Raw genomic sequence first — 25,026 nt, 5'->3', positions numbered from 1 at the left:
GGAGTGGCAAGCCATGTGGCCATCATGGTGGCTGCCTAAACTGTTCCTTGATAGAAAAGATGGTTTGTTTATTCTCACAATATACAAGGGAAGAGCAAACCAAAATCCCTACAGATAAACAAAATTCTCACAAGCTATTTCTGGTCTTTATTAGAATTTAATTGTTTATAATTTGAGTAGGTATCTTTAATTAAAAAGTAAAGCAAATTTAGTAAATGTTTACATCTTACTCACAAGGTACAAAAGCGGCCCCACCTCCATCTTAGTTAAAAATGCAGGTGGCTATGGGCTTTTTGTTATTTTAAAATTCTGCCTTTGGATTTTAAGAAATATTAATTACTTATTTTGCCCTCCTTAGAGGCCAAAACCTTTATAACATTTATAAGTAAAATATGGCTATTAATTTTTTTGATAAAGCTTTTCGTGCAATTTTAAGTATATTAGATCGGTTAAATTTCAAAAATATTTCCTTTAAGAGAGAATAACTTTGAAAACATCTCAGGGCCCGTGAAAATGTCTTAAATTATCCCTCGGCTAGAGCCTTGAAATTTAACTTGGAAAAAAACATCAAATATATATCTATATATGATTTAAAAATTATAATACTTTTTATAATTATCTTAAGATATCAAATTTAAACTGGTCTTTATATAAAAAATTTTCAGTTGGGAATCACAGAATTAATTCTTTTTATTTAATTAGACAAATAAACAACATAATTTGAGTTCCTAATTATATTCAGAAGAAAACACATTTTTTCAACAACTTTTATATTTTAGGCATTTAATTACCACAACTATATAATTTCTCCCAATTCAATTTGAACCTTGAACTTTTAGAGCTGGCAAGTCAAATATTTAGCAGTTCCTAGATTAATAACACTTTTATATTCTTAAGAATAAATTTCTAAAACACAAGACATAATTAAATAGATCCAATTCTGTCCTCTAGATTTTTCATGAGGCAAATTTAGATTAATATTTTAGCATTTTGTCATTTCAAAATATTTAAACCTTTAATTTTATTATTTATATAATTAAGCAAACTTCAAAAAAAAATTTTATTTATTTTTTTGCTGTCAAAGGAGTTGGGAGGAAGGTTGTAGCCTTTCAAATGCAAATTACCACATTCCTCAAAGATGGCTGCTGGTAGGAAACTGATTTCAAAGGCTTTAAGAGTTTGCCACTGAGGGAAACTGATTTACCTGTCTGCTGGGGGAAGGGCAAGCAGCCTTCTTCCTCCATAAACAAAGGGTGTAGCTTTAAAACTTTTTCAGCGTGAGAAAAGAGACCTTAAACTAGCATACTGGAAGAGTGGGCTTCCATATTGGATTGCCAGATATCTCCCTTCCCCCACATCCTGCTTGCTCTGGGGGAAAGAGTCAGTAACAGATCTGGCTGAATATCTTTTCATGCTCAAAAGATAAAGACAGATCTTAATTTTTTTCCTTTTTCGCTTTCCGAAGTAATTACTAGCACCCAAGGTTATCTTGGCCAAAATTTGCATATCATAAGATGTTCTCCGGTAATTTTTAAACAAAAATTGAATAATCTCCTGGGGAGAGAGCCTGATGGCCTTAATCTCTCTAGCAGCCCAGTCTCTCCCCTCCAGGGGCAGAGGATCTGGTGGCTTTTTAGAAATTACAGATTTTTGATCCTCAAAACAAACCAGGTTTTTCATGATTTGAACAAGAAACCATATTAAAGATGACCACGGTACTCTTTTTTCAGCTTGATTTTAAAAAGTACCTTTTGATTTTCCAATTTCTTTATAATTTTGCCTATTGACCAAATTCTTCCCCATAATAATCTGACTGAAACACAAAGTATCACTCACACACGTGCAGATCCGGGGGATTCTGAAGCTGACATGAGCTCTATGCACAGTGAACTTTCCATCCGCTCAGGCAAATACTACTTTCTCCAGAAACTTGTCATTGCTGTTGGTACTTCCAGGGTTAGGTCCCACGTTCAGGCGCCAATTGCCTGGGTTCTTTTTCCCCAGCCTTACAAAGGGTTCAGCATTCTGGAGAAAGGGGCTGTGCGTAGATGATTAAGAAGGAGCCTGTGGACGAAAGGTATTTTTGATAGGCATTGGGGGGTCAGAGGAGTTTCCAGCTGAAGGAGCTAGAAGACTCTTTTCCTTAACCAAGGACCCCTGCTTTTATTAAACACAATTTGTCCCAAGGCAAGGTGGAAATATACACTGCAAAGGCTATGGTATCAAAGGGTTTACAGAGATTGTCAGTTTCAGGAATAGCCTACAGCTGTTCAGGTGTTTGGCCAACAGGAGGCAATAAAATGCCCTGAGCTGTCTGGCAGTTAACAATACCATTCAGGTTTGGGAGAGATGCTTTGTAGCTGTTTCCAACAGGTAAACTACATGTGACTCAACCCTGTTGAGCTCCCCAAGCTTCACCAACCTTCTGGTAAAACTCTTGTAATTATTACATGCTGGAATTGGTTCTCGGCACCTTCCTTTGAAACACACAGAGCTCCAAAGCAGAAAAGAATCCTGTGGGGTTTTTTGTCCCAACTCTGGTCTGGTGTCCTTGACACTCTAATTCTCCTAATACTTTCCTTTTTTCTTCTATGGGAACTAGGGAACCAAGAAAGAAAAGGAAGGAGAGCATAAGGGAACCTGTACCAAGTGAGAGGCAAAATGGTAAAAACTTTAAACAACCTTATCTAAGTGTACAGGAACCAAATGATAGGGAGGGTCTCCCTTCTGAGGGGGGTCACAGGCAATAATGAAGAACTTGTACTGGGCAGCATCTTGGTAGCGGCAGTTAGGATACTTCCCTCCAGTGAGATTGCAGTTAGTGAGGCTGACAGGCTTTGGGCTCTAGTGGCAATTGTTCTGGCCATTCTTGCAGACAGTCTTGGGCAGCTCACAAGCAGCAGCCACATTCTGGAAGGAGTCATGCAGAAAGGTGTTTTGAGGCTTACAGTGCTGAGTATAATTATTGACACCTTGCATTGCCTTGTTGCATTGGAGAGGGCTTGGTTGTATATGCTGAATTTCAAACCACTTAGCCTTGGTGAGATTCTTAGGCAAAGCATAAAGTGAATACACTGGTCCCCACAGTCCCAGCAGCAATAGAAGGGGAGGAAAGCATCCCAGGAGATCTAGCACCATCTTTCTGTGTAGGAAGAGGGAAGATAACAGTAGTAGTAGTATAAGCAATAAAAGTAAAATTGTTGTTTATAACCATTTAGATTTTTATTGTGCTTTTTAAGATCTCATAGTTCTTTTTTCTTCTAACTGAGAAGGCTAAAAGGTTAATTCCACTGTAACCCTGATATTTGGGGGACTAGTAATCTGAATCTGTGCAGTAACCTAATGTACATTCTTGATAACCTATAATAAAGTCACTGTCCCTTTCTCCAGTATCTGGTCTTGCAAGACCTATTACCTAAATGCTTACATTTTACAAAGCCCATCAACCATGAACCATTGGAGGGGGTTATCAGCCCTGGCAACAGGCCAGGCCATTGGATATGATCTCAAGACCCCCATCTCAACCCACGGGGCTTTTTGCAAAACCCACAAAAGGTCTGGAAGTCCCCAGCCATATTTGGGAGACAAAGAAACCAAAAGGGGATAAAAGAAGGGCTTCCACCATATTGGTTTGCTCAGGCTCTGGAGACAACTCCTCTGAGACAGCCGGCAAAATAAAGCTGTGTAACTCCATTTCTCTAAACGTCACTTGGGTTTCTTCAGTCTTCTACAACATAACCATCTTCTCTCTCATTTGAGTCTTACACAATTCTCTGATGAACCTGAAGCCCAGTGAGGAGGAATGTGAAGAAGACCTTTCCTCTTACTTGCCAGATCTGATTCTTCTCTTTGTCCTATGATCACGGGTTCAACGGCCCCCGTGTCAGAAACCTTGTCTCTTCCCCCTTCCTACCTGAAATATTTATCCTCTATCTATTTGACTTGGACCTCCCAGCCATCTTCACTGTCCTAGTCTCCCTAGCCCTGAGGCTTCTCTTACCAGCTTTCCACCTGGGTGCTCCCACTGGAAACAGAAGCTGTAGTTAGTCCCAGGCTCAGAGGCTTTTGTAGGCTGTATCTTCCCCAGGCATTCCAGAGCTGCCTGCCTTCTCAAGGGAAGGTTCTGAGCCCTTAGGAAAGAAGAGGGCTTGGAAGATAAACTTCTTGTGTGCAATGTGGATGAGATATTTAGACCCTCAAATTTGCTGTTTAAAATTGTATCAATATCACCAGAGGCACAGGAAGAGTAAGCTTACTTAAAGAAACAGTGTGACTCAAAACTCAGTTTGGAGGAACTGACCACTTCCAGATGTGGGTTGCGTGCTTCCTTCCTCATCGGAAGCTTCAGTTTTTTGAAGTTCTATGATTTCAGTTTCCTAAGAGCAAATCTGATATAATAGCTGCCACATACTTGGTAATGTTGTAAGTCCCAACAACAGACTTGAATAAATTATTCATTCATGTGGACATTTATTAGAACAGACACTGAGCTACTCAGATTTCATGTTCTAATGAAAGAGACTGGTGAACAGACAAATACATTTTACATTAATAAATATAAACATCACTGACAGCTCTGATAGAGGAAATGACAGGAAAGTGTGAGGAGACAGCAGAGAGGAGTGATCATTGGAGGGCACAACACCTGAGCTGAGTTTTGATCATTAATTAGAAGTTAGGTGAAGAAGATGGTAAGGGCATCCCCAGAAGGAAACTCTGTGTGAAGAGACCCCATTCACATGAAGAAGGAAAATTTGGGGTAAATCTATTCTTACCTTCCCACTGGTGCTGCAATACCCTTATTCAGAATCTCATTGTCTCATGGAGGGTTCACAAGAAAGCCTCCTACATGGACTCCCTACCTCTAGCCTCTTTTCCTTCCAACCCATTCTACGTATTATTTGCAGATTAGTCCCTTCAGCATAAATATAATAGTGGAACACTGTTGCCTAATGCTTTTCTGTTTTTTGTTGTTAATCCTCACCCAAGGGTATTGTTTCCATTCATTTTTAGAGAGAGTGGAAGGGAGGGGGAGAGATACAGAGAGAGAAATATTGATTTCCTCCCTCTTTTGCCCAAAGACCCTTCAGTCCTCGAGCTAACACTCTACCCACTGAGCCAAACCAGCTATTAATGCTTTTAATGGCTCTGATTATCTACTGCATAAAAAATGTTGTTGCTTTATAACAAAGTTGCAGGAGACAAGGTTAATATACCAAAATCAATTGCTTTCTTATATATCAGTGGCTCTCAACCTTCCTAATGCCGCGACTCTTTACTACAGTTCCTCATGTTATGGTGACCCCCAACCATAAAATTATTTTCGTTGCTACTTCGTAACTGTAATTTTGCTACTGTTATGAATCATAATGTAAATGTCTGTGTTTTCCGATGGTCTTAGGCGACCCCTGTGAAAGGGTCATTCGACCCCCAAAGGGGTCGTGACCCACAGGTTGAGAACCGCTGTTATACATCAACAATGAACAATTGGAATTTGAAACTTAAAAAAAAACACCACACAACACAAATATTTACATTATCACCAAAGAAAAATGAAATAGTTACATACAAATCTAATAAAATATGTAATTGATCACTATGAAGAAAGCTATAAAACTCTAATAGAAGACATCAAAATAGATGAAAAATAAATGGAGAGATATTTTAATTTATCCTGAAGGAAACAAAACTATGACACCGCAAAATATGGCTCATTTACATAAATATTATTTTGTGATGAAGACAATTAAGAATCAGTAAATGCTGAAAACACTCCCTAACTTCCCTTTTCAGCCTAAAGGCAGGAAATATATTCTTTTACTGAAGACAGACTCTTTAATTAGTCTCGAGAAGGCACTCCAAACTAACCCTTACCTTTACCATTTACTACCCATAGACGAAACCCCTTCGTTTTGTCAAATTTTTAACAAATTCATTTATTTTTTCCTAAAAGGTATAAAAGGTCCTGCTCTGTTCAATTCTTTGGGCCTTTATTCTTTCATAAAGGTTCCCACTACATTTAAAAATATAATAAAATTTGTACTTTTTTTCCTATTGATCTGTCGTAGTCAGTTTAATTTTTAGAACCAAACAGGGACACAAAGACAGTCAAAGAAAATTTTTCTTTCCCTACAATTTATAGGAAAAATCTGCGTTTGATATCTTAGGCTTTTTAGCACAAATGACACCATTTGGGGCCTATGGGGTAATTTCTTCTTTTAAAATAATACCAAATGTAGGTTTAATACCTGATTTAATTGCAATTTCAACTTCTCCCATAAACATAATCCTAATCAACCAATATGGAATGTTCTGGTCAAGCCCAAGTAAGGCCCATTCCACATAGAAAGAAGAGACAATCTATATAATTGAAACCTTCTTATTTCCTTCCCCCAAAGTAAAGTTGTTCCAGAGCCAAAATAATCCTTTCTTTTCTTTCATTAATAGCTTTGTTGCCCCATACTGCTTCCTATAAACATTCCATTTTGGACAATCCTTCAGAGCACCCTTCTAGTTGCTAGATAGGATGCTACTGGATTTATGAATTGCTTAATAAAGCCAATTAGGTCTTCAAATTTACTCCATTGAATTTTGTTTTTTAACCGCTGAGAGGCCTCATCATGTATTGGAGCCTAGAGGCTTCTCGATGGTCATGGAAATAAACTGAGATATAGGAGGAAGGAAGATGGCTGCTGATGGGAAGGCAGACTGCAAGATAGTGCATGAGTGAGAGAATGAAGGGAAAGTGTGTGGTCCCACAGGGAGTGTTTGTTTGTGAGTTGAGTGACAGCTATACTCCAGGAGACTGTGGGAGATTGCTGGACCCCCTGACTGGGCAGCCTCCAATGCTGCTGGGATCCCTCCCGGAGCATCATCTTGAAGGGGAAAGTGGATGTTGTCGGAAGCCTGAAAATTCTGGGAATACACAACAATGGCACCCAGTGAACAGCTGTGAACCTGGGAACACTGGTCCCCAAGTGATGCGAGCACACAGATTCAGAGGAGCTCTACGCCTCCTCACAGAAAGGTCAGATTTCGCCTGGGATAAGGTGAAGTCTGTGGTCCAGGCAGGAGAGAAAAATGTGCACTGTGGGAGCTAGAGGATCCGGGAAAGTCTGTGCCCAGAAAAGTCCACAGCTGTTGGGGCTGGCGTGATCCGCGAATGTGGAAGGGGATCCACAGGGCTGCTAACAGAAGGGAACTCTAAAAAGCAGCCCATAGCTGAACTGGGCACAAAAGGGCAGCCTAAAAATTTTAACAGTGTGTGGCTGCTTAGACCCAAGGGGGGAAAAACTGCACAGACTGGGGCCGTAGCACTGGAGTTCATGCACTTACTCTGGCTCTTTTTTCACTCTCTCTCTCTTTTTTTTTTTCCTCTTTCAATCCTTGCTTTTAATTACTAAGCCCAATACATAGGATCACCCAACTGGGGACACTCTAAGAGACTGCAGGGGAAAGTTGTTTTTGTGGAACCTGGGGATCAGAGCAGGGAATAATGATCAGAGAACCAGCTCTGGGGCAGCCCATCCCCCCAAACTGGTATTAAGTGCCACAGGAAAATCAAAATCTAAACACTAGCTAGAGAGGACCTATAGACCTGAAGGTCAGTCCAGAAATACTGCCACCCAGGGGTTAAATCACAAATTGACTCTTGTGTAAACACAAATAAACGAGTATGAGAAACAAAGAAGTACTGCCTGCTTGAAAATTAGGACTGTGGCCTACAACACTGAGGACCAATAGAACGCAGGGAACTTCAATACTGTCCTGACTAGGAAACAGGCAAGCCAAATAGAACAGTAGAGGAAGTGAACTTTTTTTTTTTTCATCTTTTACTTAAGAAACTAATTATTTTTCCTCACTTGATTTTACCTTTTTAATTATTACATTTTTATTTTTAATCAGTATTATTACTACTACTATTTTACCTTTTTTTAAAGTGTCATTTTATTTTTTCTTTATTTTATTTTGGGATTAGTGTTCTACATTCTATTTTCATCTTTCCTTTAGCATCATTTTACTCTATCTCAACTTTCCCTTTGTGCAACACTCTCTTCCTTACTTTCCCCTTTTGTTGTCCTGTTTCTCTTACCCTATTTCTGTTTGAGGTTTTCCCTGTTCCTTCTTTTTATGCCCTGTTAAAATTTCACCCTACTTATATATCTAATTTCTAATCCCTTGATCTAAGTCCATACACACCTGTCTCTTCTCTTTCTTCACTATCCAAATTTTTTTCCTCCCTGTCCTTTTATTGGTGTTTGCTTGATTGTTGATTATATTGTTTTTTTTAATGCTTGTTTGTGAAATTGTTTCGCTTTTTCTTTTAGGTTTTTTTTTTTTTTTTTTTTTTTTGCTTCTGTTTTCCCTTGCCTCGCTTGATATTAGTTGTTGTTTGCATTTTGCATTCATCTCTAGGTATTAGTGGCTGGCATTTGGTGAGATCAGTGGCTGTTCTATTGGAGTTTTCTCCCCATATAAATAGTTCTTTCCCCTCTTCTTCTTTTATTCTCTTTCTTTTCTCTCTTACTTTTTTTCCTTTTCCCAATTTCATTTTTGCACATCTTCTCTCTCTCTCTCTTTCTTCTTCTTTCATTCTTATCCCCTAATTCTCTTTTCTCTGGTGGTCACCATTATTTGGGGTTATTAGTATCATGAATACATTTGTGTTCAGTGCCTTTGCATTTTGCCTTGTTGTGTTGTATTTTGTGCCTTTAAATCAATGCAGGAGAGAGAGAACTACATAACCAGACACCCAGAAAAGAGAGATCATGGGGAAACAAAGAAACAGCCTGCATATGAAAGAAAAGCAGCATCACCAGTAAAGGAAGCAACCTGTCAGAGAAAGAATTCAGAGAAATGGTCATAAGGTCACTGAAAAGGTTGGAAGACAAATTCAACAATATGTGTAAGAACCAAGAGGAAATGAAGAAGAACTAAGAAGAAATGAAAAATGACATCGCTGCTATAAAGAATTCAATAGAAAGCATCAAGAGTAGACTAGAAGAAGCAGAGGACTGCATCAGTGAGCTAGAATATGAGGTAGGAAAAAAATACCCAAGCAGAGCAGCTTCTAGAAAAAAAAATTAAAAAGTAGGAGGAGAACCTAAGAGAACTTTGGGACAACATGAAATGAAACAACATCCACATAATAAGGGTGCCAGAAGGAGAGGAAACTGAGCAAAGAATAGAAAACCTGTTTGAAGAAATAATGACAGAAAACTTCCCTGATATAGGGAAGAAAAAATTCACACAAATCCAAAAAGCTCAGAGTCCCAAACAAAATGAACCCCAAAAGACTGATGCCAAGGCACATTATAATTAAATTGGCAAACACCAACGACAACGTAAGAATCTTAAAAGTGGTCAGAGAGAGACAGAAAGTTACCTACAAAGGATCCCCCATCAGACTAGCGATTGATTTCTCAAGAGAAACACACCAGAGAAGAAGGGAATAGAATGAAATATACAAAGTCATGCAAAGGAAGGATCTGAATCCGAGAATACTGAACCCAGCAAGACTATCAATCAAAATTGAGGTGGAAATCAGGAGCTTCACACACAAAAATGGTCTGAGGGAGTTTAATACCACCAAACCAGCAATGCAAGAAATGCTAAAGGGTCTGCTGTAAAAAGAAGAAATAGGAAGCGAGGAAGGAACACAGGCATAAAGAATAAAAATGGCGACAAAGAAGTACCTATCAATAATAACTTTGAATATAAATGAATTAAGTGCCCCAATCAAAAAATCATAGGGTAGCTGAGTGGATAAGAAAACATTATCCATATATCTGCTGTCTACAGGAAACCCATCTCAGAAAAAAAGATGCACACAGTCTGATGGTGAAGGGATGGAAAAAGGTTTTTCAGGCAAATGGAAATGAAAAATAAGCTGAGGTAACAATACTTATATCTGACAAATTAGATCCCAAAGTGAAGGACATAACAAGAGATAAGGGCCAAAACTGGTTTGGCTCGGTGGATAGAGCATCGGCTTGTGGACTGAAGGGTCCCAGGTTTGATTCCAGTCAAGGGCATGTACCTTGGTTGTGGGCACATCCCCAGTAGGGAGTGTGCAGGAGGCAGCTGATCAATGTTTCTCTCTCATAGATGTTTCTAACTCTCTATCCCTCTCCCTTTCTCTCTGTAAAAAAAATCAATTAAAAAAAAAAGAGAGATAAGGAAGATCACTTCATAATACTAAAGGGAGCAATCGAACAAGAAGAAATAACTCTGGTAAACATATACGCACCCAATACAGGAGCACCCAAATACATTAAAAAAAAAAAAAAAAACCTCCTGGAGGACATTAAGGGAAAGATTGACAGCAATACAATCATACTAGGGGACTTTAATACCCCACTATCACCATTAGACAAATCCTCTAAACAAAAAATCAGCAAAGAAATATCAATCCTAAATGATTCACTAGATCAAATGGAATTAACTGACATCTTCAGAACATTTACCCCAAAGTCACAGAATATACAATCTTCTCAAGTACACATGGGCCATTTTCAAAGATAGACCATATATTGGGTCACAGGCAAAGTCTCTTCAAATTTAAGAAGAAAGAAATCATATCAAGCATTTTCTCAGATCACCATGGCATAAAACTGGAAATCAACTACAATAAAAACAATCCAAAAAAATCAAACACATGGAGACTAAGTCCATAGTCCTTTTTTAATATCATGACTGGGTTACCAGAAAGATCAAAGAAGAAATAAAAACATCATGGCAACAAACAACACTGAAAACACAACAATCCAAAATCTATGAGACACACGGAAAGCAGTCCTGAGAGGGAAGTTCTACAAGCCTACTGAAAATAAATAAATAAATAAAATAAAACCACAAAAAAAAAACAAGAAACAATGATAATAAATAACCTAACCCTACAACTCAAAGAGTTAGAAAGAGAGCAAGAAGAAAAGCCCAGTGTAAGCAGAAGGAAGGAAATAATAAAGATCAGAGCAGAGATAAATGACATAGAGACCCCAAAAAAAAAAAAACAATACAAAAGATCAACAAAACTGGTTCTTTGAAAGGATAAACAAGATTGATGAACCTCTAGCCAGGCTCACCAAGAAGCAAAGAGAGAGGACCCAAATAAATAAAATCAGAAATGAAAGAGGGTAAATAACAACAGACCCCAAGAAATACAAAGGATAGTTAAAAAATATTATGAACAACTATATTCCAACAAACTAGACAACCTGGAGGAAATGACATATTCTTAGAAAAATGCAACCTTCCAAAACTCAATCAGAAAGAATTTATATATCTCAATAGGTGAATAACTATGAAAGAAATTGAAGCAGTCATCAAAAAGCTTCCAGCAAACAAAAGCCCGGGGCCAGACAGGTTCACAGGGGAGTTTTACCAAACATTCAAAGAAGAAATAAAACCTATCCTCCTCAGACTATTCCAAAAAGAATTCAAAAGGAAAGAACACTTCCAAGCTCATTCTATGAAGGCAGCATCACCCAAATACCAAAACCAGATAAAGATGACAAAAAGAAAGAGAATTACAGGCCAATATTTCTCATGAACATAGACGCCAAAATCCTCAACAAAATTCTAGCAAATCATATCCAGCAGTACATCAGAAAGATCATACACCATGACCAAGTAGGATTTATCTCAGGGATGCAAGGATGGTACAATATCCACAAATCAATAAACGTGATACATCAAATAAACAAATTGAGAGATAAAATCCACATAATCATATCAATTGATGTAGAAAAAGCATTTGACAAAATCCAATACCCATTTTCAATAAAAAATTCTCAGCAAGGTGAGAAAAGAAGGATCACACCTCAACATCATAAAAACCATATATGATAAACCCATAGCCAACATCATACTCAATGAGCAAAAACTAAAACCAGTTCCCCTAAGAACAGGAACAAGACAGGGATGCCCACTCTCACCACTCCTGTTTGACATAGTACTGGAAGTATTAGCCATTGAGATTAGACAAGAAGAAGAAATAAAAGGCAGCCAAATTGGAAAGGAAGAAGTAAAACTGTCCTTATTCACAGATGACATGATACTGTACATAGAAAACCTTAAAGACTCCATCAAAAAACTATTAGACTTAAAAAATGAATTTGGCAATGTAGCAGGACACAAATTCACACACAGAAATCTATGGCTTTTTTATACACCAATAATGAACTCACAGAAAGAGAAACTAAAAAAAACCCAATCTCATATAACTTTGCATCAAGAAAATTAAGATACCTTGGAATAAACTTAACTAAGGAGGAAAAAGACCGGTACTTGAAAAAAGAGATAGAAGAAAACATAAACAAATGGAAGAATATACCAAGTTCATGGATTGGTAGAATCAACATCATTAAAATGCCATACTAGCCAAAGCACTCTATAGATTCAATGCACTCCCCATTAAAATACCAATGGCATATTTCACAGACCTAGAAAAAACTCTCCAAAAATTCATCTGGAATAAAAACAGACCCCGAACAGCAGCAGCAATCCTGAGAAAGAAGAACTACTAGTAAGTTGGAGGAATACCAGATATAAAGCTACATTACAACGCAACTGTTCTCAAAACAGCCTGGTACTGGCACAAGAACAGACATATTGATCAATGGAACAGAACAGAGAACCCAGAAATCGACCCAATCCATTATGCTCAATTAATATTTGACAAAGGAGGCAAGAGCATACAATAGAGTCAAGACAGTCTCTTCAATAAATGGTGTTGGGATAATTGCAGAGATACATGCAAAAAAAATGAAACTAGACTACCAACTTACACCATACACAAAAATAAACTCAAAATGGATAAAGCACTTAAACATAAGATGGGAAATCATAAAAATCTTAGAAGAATCCATAAGCAGAAAATATCCTAGCAATATCTTTACTGATACAGCTTCTACGACAATGGAAATGAAGGAGAAAATAAACAAATGGGACTATATCAAAATAAAAAGTTTCTGAACAGCAAAAAAAAATCATCAACACAATAACAAGAAAGCCCACTGCATGGGACAACATATTTCCAAATGTTATATTCAATAAGGGTTTAATCTCCAAAATTTATAGAGAACTCATAAATCTTAACAAAAGGAAGATAAGCAGTCCAATCAAAATTGGGTAAAGGACCTAATAGACACTTTTCAAAAGTGGACATAAGGAAGTTGAAGAGACTTATGAAAACATGTTCAAAGTCACTAATCATCTGAGAGATGCAAATCAAAGCACAGTGCGATACCATCTTACACCTGTCAGAATGGCTATCATCAACAAATCAACAAATGATAAGTGCTGGAGAAGATGTGGAGAAAAAGAAATCCTCTTGCACTGCTGGTGGGAATGAAGACTGGTGCAATCACTGTGGAAAACAGTATGGAGTTTCCTCAAAAAATTAAAAATAGAACTCCCATTTGACCCAGTAATCCTACTCCTAGGACTATATCCCCAGAAATAAAAAACACCAATCAGAAAGGATGTATGCACTCCTATGCTCATAGCAGCATAATTTACAATAATTAAGATTTGGAAACAGCCTAAGTGTCATCAGAAGATGAGTGGATTAAAAAACTGTGGTACATCTACACAATGGAATACTACAATCCTATAAAAAAGAAAGAACTCGTACCATTTGCAACACCATGGATGGACTGGAGAGCATTATGCTAAGTGAAATAAGCCAGTCTGAGAAAGATAAATATCACATGATCTCACTCATATGTGGAATATAATGAACAACATAAACTGATAAACAAAAATAGATCCAGAGACAGAGAAGCATCAAACAAACCATCAAACCTCAGAGGGAAGGCAGGGGAGGGTGGAAAGGGGGGCGGTAAGACATTAACTAAAGGACTTGTATGCATGCATATAAGCATAACCAATGGACACAACCAGTAGGGGCGTGAGGGCATGTGTTGGGGATAGGAGTGGCCGGGGAGAGGTCAATGGAGGAAAAAAGAGACATATGTAATACTTTAAACAATAAAGAATTAAAAAAAAAATACACAAGATATTGTGTTTTAATGTTTGGTATTTCTTCTTCCCATACCTGCCTTTGGCAAAATTATATGAAGTGAATATTTCTGTTACGCTGTATCTTTCTCCCTCATTTAGCAAACAGAATTCTAGTGAACTAGATATACATACTGTGTCCTTAGCATTTCATCCTGCAATTTACTTCCTCTGCCCTCCAACAAAACGTAAATCTTTAGCCTCATTCATAAAGAAGAGTTGCATTTTAAAGTTTGGCAGCCTCAACCTATTCCACAGTCAAGTGAAAATGATTATTATCAGATTAATTCAGTTGTGCTAATATCTTCTACAGAGTGTATTATTCCTTGGGAAACAACTGCCTTAACCCAGCTAAATTGCATTAGCCTCCTTTGAGATATTTTTAAAAAAATGTTTTTATTGATTTTAGAGAGAGAGAGGAAGGAAGAGGAAGAAAGAAATAGAAACATAAATGATGATAGAGAATAGTTGATTATCTGCTTTCTGCAAGCCCCCTATTGGGGATCGAGCCTGAAACCCTGGCATGTGCCCATAACCTCCTAGTTCATGAGTTGAAGGTCAACCACTGAGCAACACATGCCAGGCCTTAGAGATATTCTTAATAAATAAGCCCAGTATTAACTTCTGTCTTTCTATAGCTGATGGAGAAGATTCTTCATAATCCTGGGAATTTATAGCTCTCATACAGATGACAACCTACTGTATTTTTATATTAGAAACCTCTATCTTCTGAAGCCAGGAGAGGAGATGATTGATGGGCACTAGTGATGTTGGTTTTATCAAAGTCAAAATGAAAGTACCAAGCCAAAGATGGGAAAGGAAGAAGACCAATGTAGAGTGAACATATACTATGAGGTAGGACCTTCCTACATGCTATACTAAATCAGCTCAGCCCATCCCCACACTCCCAATCTGAGTAAAATTCAGCATGTCGACACAATTAATGCCTAGGACACAATTAATGCCTAGGTCACAACTTTTCCTCAACTTAATATTTAAACATTTAAATTCTCATCAAACACATAAGCATATTACACACATATAACACTCACCTTAAACTACACATAGCACAAATCACATCCAAGTATAATCCATATCACACACACCTCTAATACTTATACCAATCACCACACATACTCTGCACATATAACACATATAAATGTCACACACATTGGAATGATATAATTTATTGTGAAGGGAGAATAATTCAGCTTGGGTAGGTATAAGAAATCAAGATAATTCCTGGGATAGTCAAAAAGAGATGCCATGTGAGCTGAATCTTTAAAGATTTATAAATAAAAAATAGGAGTAGAACAAGTAAATGACAACAGAAGGGTATTCCAGGCAGAGAACCAATGTAAGTAAAGTTGATATCAAGAAACCATGTGATACATAACTCTCAGTAGCTGGAAAACATTGGCGCATAATGCAAAATAGTGATTAGCAAGGGCTATTGATGTGGGCAGGGCCCACCAGTGGGAAACACTAATCACTCTACTAAAACCAGGAGGTGTGCGTAGACTTTCTAGTTACTGATGACCTCTAACAACCAAATGTCCTCTATGCTATCAGCAAACCCATTCATGCCACAATGGAATTCAGTGTAGCTGTGGCTCCTGTGCTCTTTGTAGCCCTTTTTGTTATTCACTGAGTAACACTTGATTATTTTGAAGAGATATTGGGCTCATATATACTAGTATACATTACTGTAGCCATCTCTCCAGTTCCCAATGCATATATGCTCAATTTTGTGCCAGAAGGTATAGATCAGTGGTTCTCAACCTTTCTAATATCATGACCTTTTAATACAGTTCCTCATGTTGTGGTGACCCCCAACCATAAAATTATTTTCGTTGCTACTTTATAACTGTAATTTTGCTACTGTTATGAATCGTAATGTAAATGTCTGTGTTTTCCGATGGTCTTAGGCGACCCCTGTGAAAGGGTCGTTCGACCCCCAAAGGGGTCGTGACCCACGGGTTGAGAACTGCTGGTATAGATGAAGAAGTGATAGTTCCTGTCTTTTGAGCTTCTTTTCCTCTCATGAGGTCATTGCATCTGTACTTATTGAATTCCCAGCTTGTGCTCAGGTGGTGCTGTTTCATGAATTGCCTCCAGGAAAGGTTCTGGCTGTGTACAAGGAGCACACACAAGGGGAACAGCAGGAGCAAGAGAGCACCGAGGACCTTCAGAGAGGAGGACATCTCAGTCACCAGGATCACCTGTGGGTCTACCTGGAAGAGAGAGGAAAACATAACTGCAGCACTGCCCTCAATTGGTATCTTCAAATGAGGTCCACCTTAAAACTCCGTTCCCTGCCAATGTAGACACTTAGGCTCAATTTTACCATTTGGTTCCAGACTAGAAGATGATAAATCTCATTAGATAATAAAATTTACAAGAACTGGAAATATGCTAGAGCATGAGTGAGACAAACACAAAATTATAGAAAATAGATGAAATTTATTTTGAGAATTTCAAACACCTCTCTCTCCCAAAACAAGGAGCATTCTAGCTAGCTCTGTTTTACAGTCCAGATGGGTTCTCATAAGAGAGTGTGTCTGAAAGAGAATGGGACTTTAAGTTTTATGTCTGTGAAGTAGAAAATGTTGTCACCCTTTAAGGGAATGTAGAAGATGAGTAGACTTGGGAAACATTTTCCAAGCAGGAAGGCTTTGGCTCCCTGAAATCCCAGGTTGCAATTAAAACTGACTGCAAGTGGGACTTATTTCATCTTGACTCTTTATAGCACTTCCCCAATGGCTGCCTGAAACATGGTAGCACTTCTGATGGCCCACTTGCTTTCTCAAAGGCCATTTCCCTAATTATCATCATGCAGAATGATCTTGATTTGCCATTAAGAATACCATCATAAAGGAAATGCAGTTTTGAAATAGTGTTCTAAGCAACCAAATACCAAGATTAAAATTGCCCTCACAGGAACTGCTCTGGTCAAAATCAGGGCCTAGAGATGTTTGAAAAAGTCTCCCCTTTAAACCAGCTCCCTGTCCTCAGCACAAGGAGTTACCTAGCCCTACAGAAACTCTAATCTGAGTATCAATATTTCAGAATTGGTGTCTTCAAATAAGCCTAATAGTAGCTCCCTTACTGACCTGTGAGAGTCTAATAGGATTTGCATGAGAGCACTTTTGGGGGTCTCGAGTGCTCTATCAGACACAGAATAAGGGATAGGCATGTTCTTATTTGTGGCACCCTATCGCTAGCTCAAATGGCCTAAAGAGAATGAGAAGACCAAGATTTAAGCTGCTTCACTGTATTATGCTTGAAAATATTGGGGAGGAAGGGAGGTGTGAATTAGTAAGATTAATGCTGAGTTAAATTTGGGTCTTTGCTTCTCACAAGTTGGATCACTGCATTCTCAACTCTATCACCTAGAAGGTCAAGCAAGCCCCTTCCAGTGTTCCTGGGCCTTTTCCCCAGCCATGCTCAGTACCAACCCTTCTAACTCTAACTTGCCCTATTCAGATCCCATACTTACGTTCACAGGTTCATGGGGATTAGTGTGTGAATCTAACCAGCAGAGTCAGTGTCCTTTCCCTTTTCTTAGAGCTAAGAAGTCTGAGGAAAGGGAGGAACCAAGATGGCGGCATAGTTAAACAACTAATCTGCTGCCTCACACAACAATTTCAAAAATACAACTAAAAGACAAAAACGTCTACCACCCAGAACCACGGGAAAGCTGGCTGAGTGGAAGATTTACAACTAAGAAGAGAAAGGAGCACAAACGCTGAAAAGCTGAGGTACGGAGGCACGCGAATCGGGCTGGCGGCGGGAGGCTGGGTGCGCGGCTTTTCTTCAACCCGCAGGGAGACAAGCTCCCGATCACTCTGAAATCCAGTTTCTGGGGACACTCGGGGGACCCAGATACCTACGGGGAGAAGCTGGACTCTCGGCCATCGGGTCGGAAAGTGAGAGTGACTTTTTTGCAGTGGTGCGCCCAGCAATCATTGTTTACTGCGCTTGAGCGCGGGGCACGGGGACTTGGAAAAGTGGAAAGGCAGAGACGGCTGACGCCAGCCATCGCCGTTGGCCACGCCCTAGCCTAGTGACGCCCTGAGACCCCACCCCGCCCCGCCCTGAGACCCTGCCCCGCACATTCTACAAACCCGCCCAGGCTCCACACAGCGGCTTTTGCATATAAATGGCCTGCCTTGTGGCAGCTCAACCAAATTAACTGCAGCTCCAGTCAGACTGCTCCAAAACCGCCCAAGCAAAGGAGGAGAAAACTAGCCCTTACTGTAGCTCCTGCTGGGGGACACACAGTACACAAGGGTACACCAAGAGTGTCCACCTCAGGTAACTGGGAGGATGACCCGTTGAACCAATAGGACACCTAGTACACAAAACTACCCTACCAACTTAGGGAAGCAGAGAATATGAGAAGGCAAGGAAACAGATCACAAACCAAAGAAATGGAGGAGAACAAGAGACTGGACATAGAGTTCAAAACCACGGTTATAAGGTTTTTCAAGAATTTCATGGAAAAGGCCGATAAATTCAATGAGACCCTTGAGGATATGAAAAAGGACCAAATAGAAATTAAACATACACTGACTGAGATAAAAAATATTATACAGAGACCCAAAAGCAGACTAGAGGATTGCAAGAATCAACTCAAAGATTTGGAATACAAAGAGGCCAAGGACACTCCTCCAGAGAAGCATGAAGAGAAGAGAATTCAGAAAGTTGAAGATAGTGTAAGAAGCCTCTGGGACAACTTCAAGCGAACCAACATCAGAATTATGGGGGTACCAGAAGAAGAGAGAGAGCAAAATGCTGAAAACCTATTTGAAGAAATAATGAACGAAAACTTCCCCCACCTGATGAAAGAAATAGACTTACAAGTCCAGGAAGCGCACAGAACCCCAAACAAAAGGAATCCAAAGAGGACCACACCAAGACACATCATAATTAAAATGCCAAGAGCAAAAGACAAAGAGAGAATCTTACAAGCAGCAAGAGAAAAACAGTTAGTTACCTACAAGGGAGCTCCCATACGATTATCAGCTAATTTCTCAACAGAAACCATGCAGGCCAGGCGGGAGTGGCAAGAAATATTCAAAGTGATGAATAGCAGGAACCTACAACCAAGACTACTCTACCCAGCAAAGTTATCATTCAGAATTGAAGGGCAGATAAAGAGCTTCACAGATAAGAAAAAGCTAAAGGAGTTCATCACCACCAAACCAGCATTATATGAAATGCTGAAAGGTATTCTTTAAAAAGAGGAAAAAGAAGAAGAAAGATAAAAATTATGAACAACAATTACATATCTATCAACAAGTGAATCTAAAAGTCAAGTGAATTAAAAATCTGAGGAACAGAATAAACTGGTGAACTTAATAGAATCAGAGGCATAGAATGGGAGTGGATTGATAATTCTCAGGGGGAAAGGGGTGTCTGTGTGGGGAGTATGGGAAGAGACTGGACAAAAATCATACACCTATGGATAAGGACAGCGGGGGGGGGGGAGGTAAGGGCAGAGGGGGGTGGGAACTGGATGGTGGGGAGATATGTGGGGAAAAAGGAGAAACAATTGTAATCTGAACAATAATGATTCATTTAAAAAAAAAAAGAAGTCTGAGGTAGTGAGAAAGGAACAGATGTGAGAGGGGCAGTGTTCCAATTCATTGGCAGTAGTGGGGGGAGAAGGGAGGAGAGGAGACAGCCTTACTATGTGCACCTGTTTATCTCCTCATATAGAACACCAGGGGTCACTCTGAGAAGAGCCTGGAGCAAAGGGGTCATACATCAAAGACAGTCTTCTGGGTACAAAGGACTGGCAAGGCCCTGGGGCAGGAGCTAAAGAACAAAATTCAGCCAAGTAACTTTGAAGATCTAATTGGCTTTATTAAGCAATTCAGGAATTAGCATGCCATCTATCACTAGAAAGGCACTTTGGTGAGTTGTACAAAATGGAGGGTTTTTATAGGCAAAAAGAGGGTGGGACTACGTAGTTAAAGACTGGATTATTTTAAGCAAGGACACCTTCATTCAGGGGAAGGCGGGGAATCTTATCAGGCAGATTACCTCACCAGTGCTGATCAGGAAATTCCAAATTGAGTTGTTTACAATTCCATCTCTGGAAGAGGCTGAAAGTGAAATTTGGTTATTAAGTTTTTGTTTGGTGTCATGGTTTAACAAAAATGAATCACAATTTTATCCATGATTTTTCAAGCTTATGATTTTTTGACTTTACAATGGTATGAAAGCAATACGCATTCAGTAGAAACTGGCTGGGCTAAGCTATGCTGTTCAGTAGTGTTGAAAAGAATGGAGGTGGAAACAGTCCAAAATGGAGTCACTTTTGATAACCATGTGAGTTAACAGATGCATTAATTAGCGTAATTGTCGTGATTCTTTCACAATGCATATGTATAATGAATCAGGTTGCACACCTTAAATATAAACAATGTATATCTGCTATAATTTAAGTATTTTCAGTTTAGTCCTTTCACACACACACACACACACACACACACACACACACATATACACATGCGCGCGCACACACTCTTAGATACATACTTCCCTTCTTGTTCCCCAATTGGTTTCAAAATATTCAAAGGGAAAAGGGAGGGGTGTGAGAATTGTCTTTAGTAAATGACACAAATGTTTCTGTGTCCTGGTCATTGATCCTATAGACTTTTGTCATGGACCAGTTTATGAGGGTATTAAGGTGTTGGTGCATGTTTATAAACTAGAAAATAATTAAGAGGGTAGAAGAAGAAAAAAAAGAACCATAGCACCATCTTCACAGATATCTGTAGCTTGACTTTTTGTTTAAAATATATTTTAATTGGTTTCAGAGAGGAAAAGCAATAGAAACATCAATGATGAGAGAGAATCACTGATTGGTTGCCTCCTGCATGACCCACAATGGGGACTGGCTGGCCACCAGGCATGTGACCTGACCAGGAATCGAACTGTTGATCTGGTTCACAGATCGATGCTCAACCACTGAGCTAGGCTGGCTGGGCTTGAGTTATTTATTAAAAGGAAAACATGAAAAACCTTTCCAGTTAGGAAGAGTGAATGAGTCTTAATGATCTAAGGCATTCTTAATACTCTGACTTGCTACAGTGATTCAAAAGTTTATGAAGAGAAAAAGAAAATTCTTTGTATCATAATCTTATTAGAACCAAACATAACAAGGTTATTGTTATACAGACAGAGCTCTCATTTTGCCAGTTCATATTTCCAAATTTTTAATGCTTTCCCCAACAGCTGACTGCTGGGAATACCAAAAAGCAGTTACTTTCAAAACACTCCTTGTGGTTAAGTAGAAAAAGTCCTGGATTAGTAGGCAGTTGAAGTGGATTTTTTGCTTCAGCTTTTCCACTAACTTCATGTTCTTCAGCAAATCCTTTAACTTTGGGCTCTTATATGTAGCAATATCAGAATCCCAGGGGTGTGTGGTACTAAAATGAGATAACTGAGATGGAAGCACCTTAAAATACTTGAAATGCTATATCATACATATAATGACTACATTCCAGAGGATAGGATCTCAGAGAGTTAAGCTGACCAGTATTATAAAAGGAAGCAGAAGAGTTTGCTGGAAATATTATTATAGAAAAGCCCAGTCCCATTATAGGTTGATGCCTCCATTTCTCTTTGATACATTTAAAAGAATGGATTATATAGAGAAAAAGAAGTAGACGTAAACAGAGAAAACTGCCTGAGATAGTTCAAATGCATTACTCATTGCTTGCTATTCAAGGAGTAAGTTAAAGGTCAACCACGGGGCTATAACCCCTGCAGGGTAGTATCTATCTGTCAAAGTGCACAGGCGGGGGGGGGGGGGGGGGGGGTGGGGGGAGGGGGGTGTTACCCTCACAGGTAATGACCACACGCCTAGTGCTGGCCCTGGCCCCATATCTGCAGTTGGGGGCTGGGGAACTTCCTGTATCTCTGCAGTCTGTAATACTCACTACACCCTCATGGAAGTTCATCTTGCCATTCTTGCACCAGATATTGATGGTGCTGCAGATGCTACGACTATTTCAGATGTCTTCGTGGATGAAGGTGTTGAATTTCTTGCAATGAATGAAACTGAGTCATCCTCCATCTTTGCATCATCAAGTTACAGTATTTAATGTCGCCAACTGTCACTGTAGGATCCACATGTTGCCACAGGAATTGTTGGTACATGGGCTGGCCATAGAGGGCTACACCACCCCCAGCCCCAGCCCCAGCCCCAGGCCCAGGAGGGTCAGCAGCTGTAGGGGGCCGCCTGAGAAGACACATGGGCATTTTCTCTTTAATTACCGTCAGCTGAGCTCAGGGCGATGGGCAGAGCCACGCCCTGGGAACATGCTTCCCCAATAAGGCTGGACATGTTAATCAGTTCTGACTTCATAGCAGCCCAGGTGTCGGCAGGGGCAAGACTAGATATGTAAATCTAGGCCTATAAAAATAAACGCGCTGGTGGCTTGCTTTGTCGTCATGCTGCCTCTCCATCAGAGAGAAAATGGTGTCCCACCTGGCCCCCAGCTTTAAATCTATTTCTGCGTCTTCTTTGTTTATTTCTATTATTTCTCAATCCCTGGCCGCCTCCACTTATAACCGGTTCGTTCATCTCTCTTTCCGCGCAGGACTTGGAAAAGGGAGATCCCTGCCATGTATGGCTCCCACCGCTTCAGGCCCCCGCAAGCAGCAAGAGCAGAAGCAATGAAAGGGTCTTCTGTTGAGCCATCACTACCTTGGAGGTGCCTGGAGAGAAACCAAGAGGTAGGAGAAAGGAAGGTAACAAATGGGCACCAGAGAGAGGTGTTGAGAATGGCAAGTTGATATTTCCTCAACTCTATAGTCCACTCTTCCTCCCCACTTCTCTGCTCACAACTTTTCTCATCAGCTTCCCAAAGAGTGAAAAGTTTGCAAACATGATCTTCTCTGAAAGCAAGAGCTTTTCTCTTATAGAGAGACTCTGCTGTAGCCAGTACAATGACTCAGGGCAGAGACTGATGGGCTGGATGTCCAGGTGTTTATGTCCTGTATGGTCAGGGTGTGAAACAGGAGAAAAGGCAGATCTAAATGAAACTGAAGTTGTCTGTCTCTTGAGGAAATTCTCTAGTCATGTGATCTTTGGAGAGTGTTTGGTTCCCTAGAGACTCTGATTCCCAAAAGTTTGGATAGACAGGATATGCCAATGAGAGTTTATGAGCTGGTTTTAATTTCTGAAATCTGGGAATTGAGGAAGGTGTAAAAAAAAAGGATAGAGTAATGTTTAGGGTTAGGCTTCCCTCTCATGTGTCTATTTTTTTTAATTAAATATTTTTCAATTATAGTTTATATTTAATATTATATTAGTTTTTGGTGTACCACATAGTGATTAGACATTTATATATCTTACAAAGTGGTCACTCCATAAGCCTAGTACCCATTTGACACCATTACAATGCTATTGACTATATTTTCTATGCTTACTTGACATCCCCATGACTATTTTAAAAACTGGCCATTTGTATTCTTTTTTTTTATAATTTCTTTATTGATTAAGGTGTCACATATTTGTCCTCATCCCCCCATTCCCATCCCACACCCCTCCCCACGGATGTCCCAACCCCCTGTTGAACTTAACCGTTGGATAGGCTCATATGTATGCACACAAGTCCTTTGGTTGATCTCTCCCCCCTCCCCCTACCCTCCCCTATCCTCCCTCTAAGGCCCGATAGTCCGATCGATGCCTCCTTGTTTCTGGGTCTGTTCTTGTTCCTCAGTCTATGTTGTTCATCATTTCCCCTAGATAAGCGAGATCATGTGTCACTAGAGATATACTTATAAGAACTGAATGTGAGACGAGCAATAATAGTTATGCTGACAGGCAAATGAATCAGTCTGTAGTGAGTTTCTTTCTGGACCAACAGTTCTTTAGAGACCCAATTTCAATGTCCACCAGTTCCTTATGTGTACATGTCAGGACTGACCCCTCAGCTCTGGATGGTGGACAAATGGTGGTAACGGAGGACCGACTCCCTCTGGTTTGGTCTCGGCCGGACCCAGGGGCATGGCTTCACCGGACCCAGGGGCACGTGGCCTCACCCGGACCTAGGTGCGCGAGGCCTCACCCGGATCCAGGGACACATTGGCCATTTGTATTCTTAATTACTTGATCTTTTCACTCATGGGGCTATTTTTATTAATGGTATTAAAATCAAGTCTTTTTTGAAATCTTATTAGTCCTATTAAAAAAAAAAACACCCACAAAATAAAAATTAGAGTATCCAGCCAAAGTGCTCTGAAGATAGTAAATATTGGTTGAGTGAACTAATAAACAAAACGAGGGAATTAATGAACAAATGAATTGGAATGGATATAGGGGATGAAGATGATTCCCAAGCTTATGGAAATGATTGATAAAAGAAAGTTTTAAAAATAAATCTCAACAGCTCAATCTCCACAAAAGAGAACTTGGATGTCTTTTTTTTTCCTTGCTGTTTCTATACACAACCTAAAAACTAGGCCTTGGTGATATATTCCATCATCATGCATGCATCATTGATCCTGTGTCTGTCTTGTCAATAGCGGTTGCTATTTTTCTGTCTTCTCTAGTTGCAGGATCATTTTGCTGGCACTTTTGACAGTGGAAAATAAACATATGTTTTATAGAGTTTAAAAACAACAACACAAAAACTAAACAGAAACCTTCAGAGCCACAACAAAGAAAGCATTGCCATATAGTGTCAGAACATTGCTTCTGGTGACCAAGGAAAGAAAACCCAGGCCTATCTAGCTCTAAAATCAGTGCTTTTCCACATCTTCTACTGCCTCTCTCTTTCCACTTCCCAAATATTTGGGATATTCAAGACATTTATGTTCAGAGTTGCTTCTGGCTAGCAACAGAGTTTAATCAGGGGTGGAATAGGGGAGGAGTGGAAGTGGGAATCGCTCACCAACACCAGCTAGCTAGGTGGGGCCACATGACGGTCACTCCTAGGATTGGCATGAACTCATGAATGGTGAATCTCCTTTACCCTGGCA

The 25,026-nt window shown here is 39.6% G+C and overlaps 2 pseudogenes; both read right to left on the bottom strand.

Moving 5' to 3' along the window:
- Positions 1–2,628: 2,628 nt before the first annotated feature.
- On the bottom strand, positions 2,629–3,214 carry LOC129149012 (ribonuclease K3-like; annotated as a pseudogene).
- Positions 3,215–15,547: 12,333 nt separating this feature from the next.
- LOC129149011 (epididymal secretory protein E3-beta-like) lies at positions 15,548–16,226 on the bottom strand (annotated as a pseudogene).
- Between the last annotated feature and the right edge of the window lie 8,800 nt (positions 16,227–25,026).

The sequence above is a fragment of the Eptesicus fuscus genome, chromosome 5 (genome assembly GCF_027574615.1).
Source record: "Eptesicus fuscus isolate TK198812 chromosome 5, DD_ASM_mEF_20220401, whole genome shotgun sequence".
NCBI classification, from domain to species: Eukaryota; Metazoa; Chordata; class Mammalia; order Chiroptera; family Vespertilionidae; genus Eptesicus; species Eptesicus fuscus.
The sequence above is the reverse complement of the archived record's forward strand: the minus strand, read 5'-3'. Positions and strand labels throughout refer to the sequence as shown.